Source organism: Vicia villosa, unplaced genomic scaffold (genome assembly GCF_029867415.1).
Source record: "Vicia villosa cultivar HV-30 ecotype Madison, WI unplaced genomic scaffold, Vvil1.0 ctg.003195F_1_1, whole genome shotgun sequence".
Classification (NCBI taxonomy): domain Eukaryota; kingdom Viridiplantae; phylum Streptophyta; class Magnoliopsida; order Fabales; family Fabaceae; genus Vicia; species Vicia villosa.
The window spans coordinates 187,373-196,654 of NW_026706137.1; positions in this window are offsets into that span (position 1 = coordinate 187,373).

Sequence of the window (9,282 nt, forward strand, 5' to 3'; positions counted from 1 at the left end):
AAAAAACGGCGTTTTCGCTTAATTAATAAAGTTTGATGTTTCATAACGTAATTATGGTGTTTCCTTGAAAAATAATAACTTAATTGCATATCATACATCGCTTTAGTCGTACGCACTGACACGAGAATTGTCGCGGATCTAATAGTCACTTTCCTTTCTCTAGAAAGAGAGGAGGAGAAGGAGGTGAACCAAGACTTTCAAGCTGTCTCATCCATACAACACTCGTTCAAGTCGCAAGAAAAGAATGGAAGACTTTGAGCAAGAGAATGAAGAACTCAGAGAAGAGATTAATACTCTCAAAGGTACTGTTGAAAGGCTCAATAGTATGGTAGAAGCCCTGGTAGTTGCGCAGAACCGACCAACGCCAGAAGAACCACAAAGGACTGTGGTTTCCGAGATTGTTTCTACTCCTATTCCTCAGTATACCATGCCGCCTGATCGACCTTGGGGCATGCCGTATAACTTTACTCCAGAAGGGTATATACCTCCAGCTTCTGAAGCTCCAAAAGTCACCATGGATGTGCGTCCACCGGAGGGTTACAAACCTCTGGAAATTGAAGTTCCAAGAGCAACGGCAATGGGTTTCGCACAACAAAATGCTGAGATTCCAAGATCTGCTGTCATGGCTTCTCCACAACCCATTATGCATACTTTTCCCCCGCAAGGCGGACAAGTATATCATCACGCTCCAAGTGAGGATGCTGGCGTGTATGAAATATTGGACGAGTTCCAAGAACAGTTTCTGCAAATGCAGAAGGAACTCAAGACTCTCCGAGGACAAGATCTATTTGGAAAGAATGCTGCAGACCTCTGTCTGGTTCCAAATGTTAAGATTCCTCACAAGTTCAAAGTACCAGAATTCGAGAAGTACAAAGGGAATTCATGCCCACAAAGTCATCTTGTGATGTACGCTCGAAGAATGTCAACTCAGACTGATAATCAACAATTGCTCATTCATTATTTTCAAGACAGCCTGACTGGTGCTGCACTCAAATGGTACATGAACTTGGATAGTTCAGAGATTCGTACTTTTCGAGACCTCGGAGAGGCCTTCGTCAAACAGTATAAGTACAATCTGGATATGGCTCCCGACAGAGATCAACTCCGAGCCATGACTCAAAAGGATAGAGAAAGCTTCAAGGAATACGCTCAGAGATGGCGTGAAGTTGCTGCTCAAATTTGTCCACCACTTGAAGAGAAAGAAATGACAAAGATCTATCTCAAAACTTTGAGTCCATTTTACTACGGACGAATGGTTGCAAGTGCACCAAGTGATTTTACTGAGATGGTAAACATGGGTGTGCGTTTAGAAGAAGCAGTTCGAGAAGGACGCTTGAACAAAGAACCAGAATCTTCTGTTGGTCCAAGGAAGTATGGAAGTTCTTTCCAGAAGAAAAAGGATCAAGATGTCAGCAATGTCTTGCACAAAATCAAGAAGAAATTCCAACCTCAAGTTGCAACAATAACTCCGGTTGTTAACTCAGCGCCAGCTTATCAACCTCAGGTCTCGCAACAACAAATTCAACAAAGGTCGCAGCAACCTCAGCAGCAGGTTCGACCTCCAAATTACAACAATCGGGCTCCAAGGTATCCTGCCTTTGACCCCGTACCAATGCCGTATGCGGAATTGTTTCCAACATTACTGGCAAAAGGACTCATTCAGACAAGGAGTCCTCCAAATCCTACAAACAGTTCCTCACCATGGTATAAGGCTGACCAATCTTGTCCCTATCATCAGGGGGCACCAGGTCACAATATTGAGAACTGTTTCCCTTTCAAGATTGACGTCCAACGATTAGTGAAGAGCGGAATGCTATCCTTCAAAGATACTAATCCAAACGTCCAAGCATATCCTTTGCCGCAGCACAAAGAAGCTTCAGTAAATCTGATAGACCAGCACCCCAACGTCATTCAAATCTACGACATTCGTCAGATAGGGGAAAATCTTGTCAAGATGCACGCTAAACAAGCTGGGTACGGTCATGTACCACCTCACAACTACTTCACATGCGAAATTTGTCCAAAGAATAATCAAGGATGTGCCGTAGTTCAAGCTGCATTACAAGAACAAATGGACTTGGGATGGATTCAACATATCCGAGTCAGAACTGAACATGACATCAACATGGTTCAAGGATGTCCAGGAGAATACAAAATCTACAAAGTTGAAGACCTTGAAGGATCGGTAGTCAGGTTCCACAAAACTTTAAATGGACTTGCCTACTTTGGAACAGATTTCCACGCTTACAGTAGATGCAGAATCTGCCGAAGAGATTCACAAGGATGTTTGCGTGTTCGTAACGATATTCAAAAGCTAATGGATGACAATACCATTACTGTTCTTGCCAACAGAGAAGATGACGAAGTCTTTACCGTATCTCCTCAAATTAATCAAGTTGAACCTATGCAAGTTAAGTATGATAGCAGGAAGACAGCAATTGCGCCGTTAGTCATCTACTTACCAGGTCCTGTACCGTATGAGTCCAGCAAGGCTATACCATACAAATACAACGCTACATTCATTGAAAATGGTAAGGAAATACCATTACCGTCTGTTGTCAACATTGCTGATGTTAGTCGAGTCACCAGAAGTGGACGAGTCTTCAACAGAACAACAGAAAATGTGGAGAAACCTTCGGAGGAAGTACCACATAGGCAAGACAATCTTCCGACCAATGCTGTTCAAGCGAAAGAAAATGATGAGATCTTGAAGTTAATCCAGAGGAGTGAATATAACATTGTAGACCAATTACTACATACTCCGTCTAGGATTTCTGTTCTTTCCCTGCTATTGAGTTCTGAAGCTCATAGGGAAGCTCTACAGAAAGTTTTGGAACAAGCTTTCGTAGAACCAAGTGTTACAATAAGTCAATTCAACAACATCGTTGCCAACATCTCCGCCGGAACTAACCTAAGTTTCTGTGACGAAGATCTTCCTGAAGAAGGAGTGGACCATAATCTTCCACTTCACATCTCAGTTGGCTGCATGGGTGATACACTCACAGGAGTCCTAATAGACAATGGATCCTCTCTCAACGTCATGCCTAAATCAACATTATCGAGATTATCTTTCGAAGATTACCCTCTAAGAAAAAGTCATGTCATCGTCAAAGCATTTGATGGATCAAGAAAGTCAGTTTTCGGAGAAGTGGATCTTCCCATAACTATTGGACCTCAGACGTTCAAAATCACTTTCCAAGTTATGGATATTCCAGCACAATACAGTTGTTTGCTAGGTCGCCCATGGATTCATAAGGCTGGGGCAATTACTTCAACACTTCATCAGAAACTGAAGTTCATAAGAAATGACAAATTGGTAACCGTATGTGGAGAACGAGCTCTGATCGTCAGCAACCTGTCATCATTCTCCGACATAGAACCAAAAGAAGTTGTTGGAACTAAATTCCAAGCACTTTCCTTAGACAAAGGAAAGGAGAAAGCAGCGTCTATCTCTTCATACAAAGATGGGTATGCTCACACCGCTCAGTCTGCTGAAGTAGAAGAAGATCGTCTGAGTGTTGCAAAGACAGTGGTTGGTAAATCAAGACCTACCACAGGCCAGCTTAAGCCTAAGGTTCCAGATTACTTAGTGCACAATGGGGTTCGCCACTATTGGGCAGCTGTTGAAGTTTCAACTGTTGTTCGCACTCCTAAGTAGGAACTTTCACCGTTATTTTGTCCTCTCACCATAGCCCAGGGTGAAGAGATGTTTCATAGGGCTTTGCATTTTACTATTTCTTAGGAAAATGTCCCTCTTTGCTTCGCCCAAAGCAATAGAGTTTTGTTTTATAGGGTCTTTGTTTCAAGAAATGACTGTCCATAAATAAAAATGTCATTCTGTTCCTTCGTTTAGTTTTCCCTTTTCTTTTTCCGGAAATTGGTAATCCTAAAAAAACACCCTTAAAAAACATCAAAATATTCCATTAACTGCATACACCGAGTCTTCCCTCGTTGTCTAAATAAAACTTATCACACATATGCAGATTAATCATAAAATACCCCGTTGAAACGTGCGACCGTATGACTTCTCCAAGCTTTGAGTTTCCTGTATTCGAGGCAGAGGAAGAAGAAGACGAAGAAATATCAAAGGAAATTTCACGGCTACTTCAACAAAAGGAAGAGGCCATTCAGCCATACAATGAGCCTCTAGAGATCATTAACCTTGGTTCCGATGGAAACAGAAGAGAGGTTAAGATTGGAGCTTCGCTCAGTTCAGAGATCAGAGAGAGTTTGATACAGCTACTCAAAGAATTCTCAGATGTCTTCGCTTGGTCTTATCAAGATATGCCAGGGTTGGATACCAGTATAGTGGAGCATCACTTGCCGTTAAAAGCAGAATGCCCTCCGGTCAAGCAAAAATTAAGAAGAACTCATCCGGAGATGGCCATGAAAATCAAAGAGGAAGTTCAAAAGCAGATCAACGCAGGTTTCCTCGTCACTTCAGAATACCCTCAGTGGTTAGCTAACATTGTTCCCGTTCCTAAGAAAGACGGAAAAGTCCGCATGTGCGTCGACTACAGAGATTTGAACAAAGCTAGCCCTAAGGATGATTTTCCTTTACCACATATTGATATGTTGGTAGACAGTACAGCAAAATCCAAAGTTTTCTCATTCATGGACGGATTTTCAGGATACAACCAAATCAAAATGGCACCTGAAGACATGGAAAAAACAGCTTTCATCACCCCCTGGGGCACGTTCTGCTACCGTGTTATGCCTTTTGGATTAAAGAACGCAGGGGCAACTTATCAAAGAGCCATGACTACGCTTTTCCACGACATGATGCATAAAGAAGTGGAAGTCTATGTGGACGACATGATTGCCAAATCAGAAAATGAAGAAGATCACATACAGAATCTGACAAAGTTATTTCAACGCTTACGGAAGTTTCAGCTTCGCCTGAACCCCAACAAGTGTACCTTTGGTGTCTATTCAGGAAAACTCCTTGGTTTCATTGTCAGCAAACGAGGAATTGAAGTAGATCCAGACAAAGTCAAGGCAATTCAAGAAATGCCTTCACCCAGAACCGAGAAACAAGTTAGAGGACTTCTTGGACGTCTGAATTACATCTCGAGATTCATATATCTCATGACAGCAACCTGCGCTCCTATTTTCAAACTTCTACGGAAAAATCAAAGTTGCGTCTGGACAGACGATTGTCAGAAAGCGTTCGACAGCATTAAGGAATATCTGCTCGAACCACCCATCCTGTCTCCTCCAGTGGAAGGAAGACCTTTGATAATGTACTTAACCGTCTTAGAAGACTCCATGGGTTGTGTCCTTGGACAGCAAGACGAGACAAAGAGAAAAGAGCATGCCATCTACTACCTGAGCAAGAAATTCACTGACTGTGAATCCCGCTACTCCATGCTCGAGAAGACGTGTTTGTGCTTTGGCCTGGGCTGCCAAGCGTCTCCGCCAGTACATGATTCGACATACTACTTGTTTGATCTCTCATATGGATCCAATCAAGTACATCTTTGAGAAGCCTGCCTTAACCGGGAGGATTGCCCGTTGGCAGATGTTATTATCAGAATATGACATTGAGTATCACGCACAGAAAGCCGGTGAAAGGAAGCATTCTAGCTGAGCACCTGGCTCACCACCCACTCAATGGTCATGAATCAACCAGTTTCGACTTTCCGGACGAGGACGTCATGTACCTCAAGATGAAAGATTACGACGAGCCGCTACCAGACGAAGGACCTGAGATAGGATCCCAGTGGGGCTTAATCTTTGACGGAGCTGTCAATGCTTATGGACGAGGAATTGGGGCAATCATTGTTACACCTCAGGGTACCCATATTCCATTTACTGCCAGATTAACTTTCAAATGCACAAACAATGAGGCCGAATATGAAGCTTGCATCATGGGTCTCGAAGAAGCCATGGATCTAAGAATCAAACACTTGGATGTATATGGAGATTCTGCTTTGGTCATCAATCAAATCAAAGGAGAATGGGAAACACGCCAACCAGGGCTAATTCCTTACAAAGACTACGCAAGAAGATTGTTACCATTCTTCGACAGGGGTAGATTTTCATCACATTCCTCGTGAAGAAAACAACTTGGCTGATGCATTAGCCACACTCTCTTCCATGATTAGGATAAATCATTGGAATGACATTCCTCGGATCGATGTTATGCGCCTGGATAGGCGCCGCTCATTGTGTTCACAGTAGAAGCAGTCATCGACGACAAACCGTGGTATTACGACATCAAGAACTTTCTTCAAAAGCAAGAGTACCCTCTTGGGGCGTCAAAGAAAGATAGAAAGACTTTGAGAAAGTTAGCTTGTAGATTCTTCTTGAATGAAGATGTTCTGTACAAGAGAAACTTCGACATGGTTCCTGCTCAGATGCGTTGACAGAAAATAAGCAGAAATACTCATGAGAGAAATACATGAAGGTTCCTTTGGTACACATACCAATGGACATACCATGACAAGGAAAATACTGAGAGCAGGATATTATTGGCTGACGATGGAGTCAGATTGCTACCAGTACGCAAAGAAGTGTCACAAATGCCAGATCTACGCCGATAGAATTCATGTGCCACCATCTCTGCTCAACATACTCTCTTCCCCTTGGCCTTTCTCCATGTGGGGAATCGACATGATTGGAATGATCGAACCAAAAGCGTCCAACGGACATCGCTTCATCTTGGTAGCTATAGACTATTTCACCAAATGGGTCGAAGCAGCTTCATATGCAAACGTTACAAGACAAGTTGTCGTCAGGTTTATCAAGAAACACATCATATGTCGCTACGGCGTTCCTAGCAAGATAATCACTGACAATGGGTCAAATTTGAATAACAAAATGATGAAGGAGCTTTGTGAAGAATTCAAGATCGAACATCACAACTCATCTCCTTACAGGCCAAAGATGAATGGAGCTGTAGAAGCAGCTAACAAAAACATCAAGAAAATCATTCAGAAAATGGTCATCACTTACAAAGATTGGCATGAAATGCTCCCGTATGCTCTTCATGGTTACCGTACATCAGTACGTACTTCGACTGGAGCAACTCCTTTCTCCCTTGTATATGGCATGGAGGCAGTCCTACCTATAGAGGTTGAGATTCCATCAATGAGAGTTTTGATGGAGGCAAAATTAACAGAAGCCGAGTGGTGTCAAAGCAGATTCGACGAATTGAACTTAATCGAAGAAAAGCGCATGACAGCTTTATGCCACGGACAGCTATATCAACAAAGAATGAAGAAAGCTTTCGACAAAAAGGTTCGACCTCGCACAATCAAAGAAGGCGATCTTGTACTCAAAAAGATTCAATCTTTTCTCACAGATTCGAGAGGGAAATGGACTCCCAATTATGACGGCCCCTACGTGGTCAAGAGAGCTTTCTCAGGAGGAGCCTTAATACTCACGACTATGGATGGAGAAGAATTCACCCGTCCTGTGAACGTCGACGCAGTCAAGAAATACTTCGCCTAAATAATTAAAAGAACAGCTCGCTAAGTTGAAAACTCGCAAAGAGCGGCTTAGGCAAAAAAGAGCGTCTCGGTGAATCGAAAACCCGAAAGGGCGATTCAGGCAAAAGTTAGAGACATAAAAAATAAATAATCAATCCCGGTAAACTTAAAACCCGAAAGGGGTAGTTTACGCAAAAGTTAGGGATATATGGCAAGTAACTGTGTTCAGGACAAATTTGATCATTCAAAATCCATAGCGGAGTATTCATCAGCAGTAGGTCATCTTCTACGAAGCACGAATACAGCGCAACTTGGAGTGGAAGGGAAAGATAACGGTCGTCACGTTTCATCGTAGCCCTTTTCCCAAAAATTACCAATTTCCAACTTTGTAAATACTCCATGGAATCAAGCATTTGGCTGATTACCATTCCATATATAATAATTTGAGCCTTGTGCTTTTCCTTTGCAATCTAGTCTTATTCAGTTTCTTGAAATGCATTTTAAGTTTAAACAGTCATTTTTCTTGAAACAAATGTTTGCATAAAAATAAAATGAATTTACTTGCAAAAAATAAAGGTGAAATTTCTTTCTAAGGTTTACAAACAATAGGAAGAATGCAAACAGTTGCTCCGAAAACGGTTGAGACTCCGGGAACCAAGATTTCCCCATGAGGTCGCTTTGCGAACATCTCCCGATGACGGATCTTTACTTCAATTCATATTACTCACTTCGGACAGCGGACAACTGATAACCAGATATTCCCAACAGAGTTCAAGAAGAGGACATCTTCTGATCAACAAGAATTCAAGTCGTATCATTAGGGTTTTACATCCGCAACAATTCTATTCACATTCACTTTACATTTTATAATTGTCATAATATTCATGCATACATTACATCACAACTGCATAGTCAAATTAGGCTTTTAATCATGAGAATGCCCGAGTCATAAGGGCATGAACTCAAGTTTCCCCTGCAAGTCCTGGAGAAACTTTTTTTTTCCTTCAAGACAACGATCCATGTAGAGAGATTTCCCCAAGCAAGTCAACAGATGGTAGTCTCCCTCAAGGAGATAGTTTGTTCACTTTTGGAATCCCTCAACTGAGAATCTCCTGCAGAGCAACGCTCGACAGTCTTTTTCAGATAAGATAGTCTGCTTCACATTCCGGAACTCCCTACAGGTCTGGTATTTCCCCAGCAGGGTCAAGTGATGCCACTTCTTGTCAAAGAATAATCCAGAATCTCCCAGCAGATCGACAAATGATTCCCCAACAGAATTAGTGAATGGTAGTCTTCATCCAGAAGATAGTTCATGATCCCCAGCGGAGTCAACAAATGGTAGTCTTTCCCCAAGGAAAGACAGTTTGTCTGTTAAATACTCAAGAGATCGACAAATGGTAGTTTCTTCAAACAGTTTGTCTGTTTCAGGGATGTTTAGTTCCCCACAGAGTCAATAAATGGTAGTTTTCCTCTTAGGAAAACAGTTTGTTGATTCCCCAGGCACCAGTTAACGAATGGCAGTTTTCACCCCGAAAACGGTTCGTCTGCCTTCAAACAAAGTCATTAGCCCCTCAAAAGAGCATGGGCCCATATGACAATCTTTCAAAGATGTCAGGTCAAAAGGGAAGATGGTGAAGTTTCTTTATTACCATCAAATGGTATCTCATCTCCAAGTGCTGATGAGAAGTTTGATGAGGAAACCAACCTTTGAAGTTTCTTTATTACCATCAAATGGTATCTCATCTCCAAGTGCTGATGAGAAGTTTGATGAGGAAACAAACCTTTGAAGTTTCTTTATTTACCGTCAAATGGTATCTTACCTCCAAGTGCTGGTAAGAAGTTTGATGAG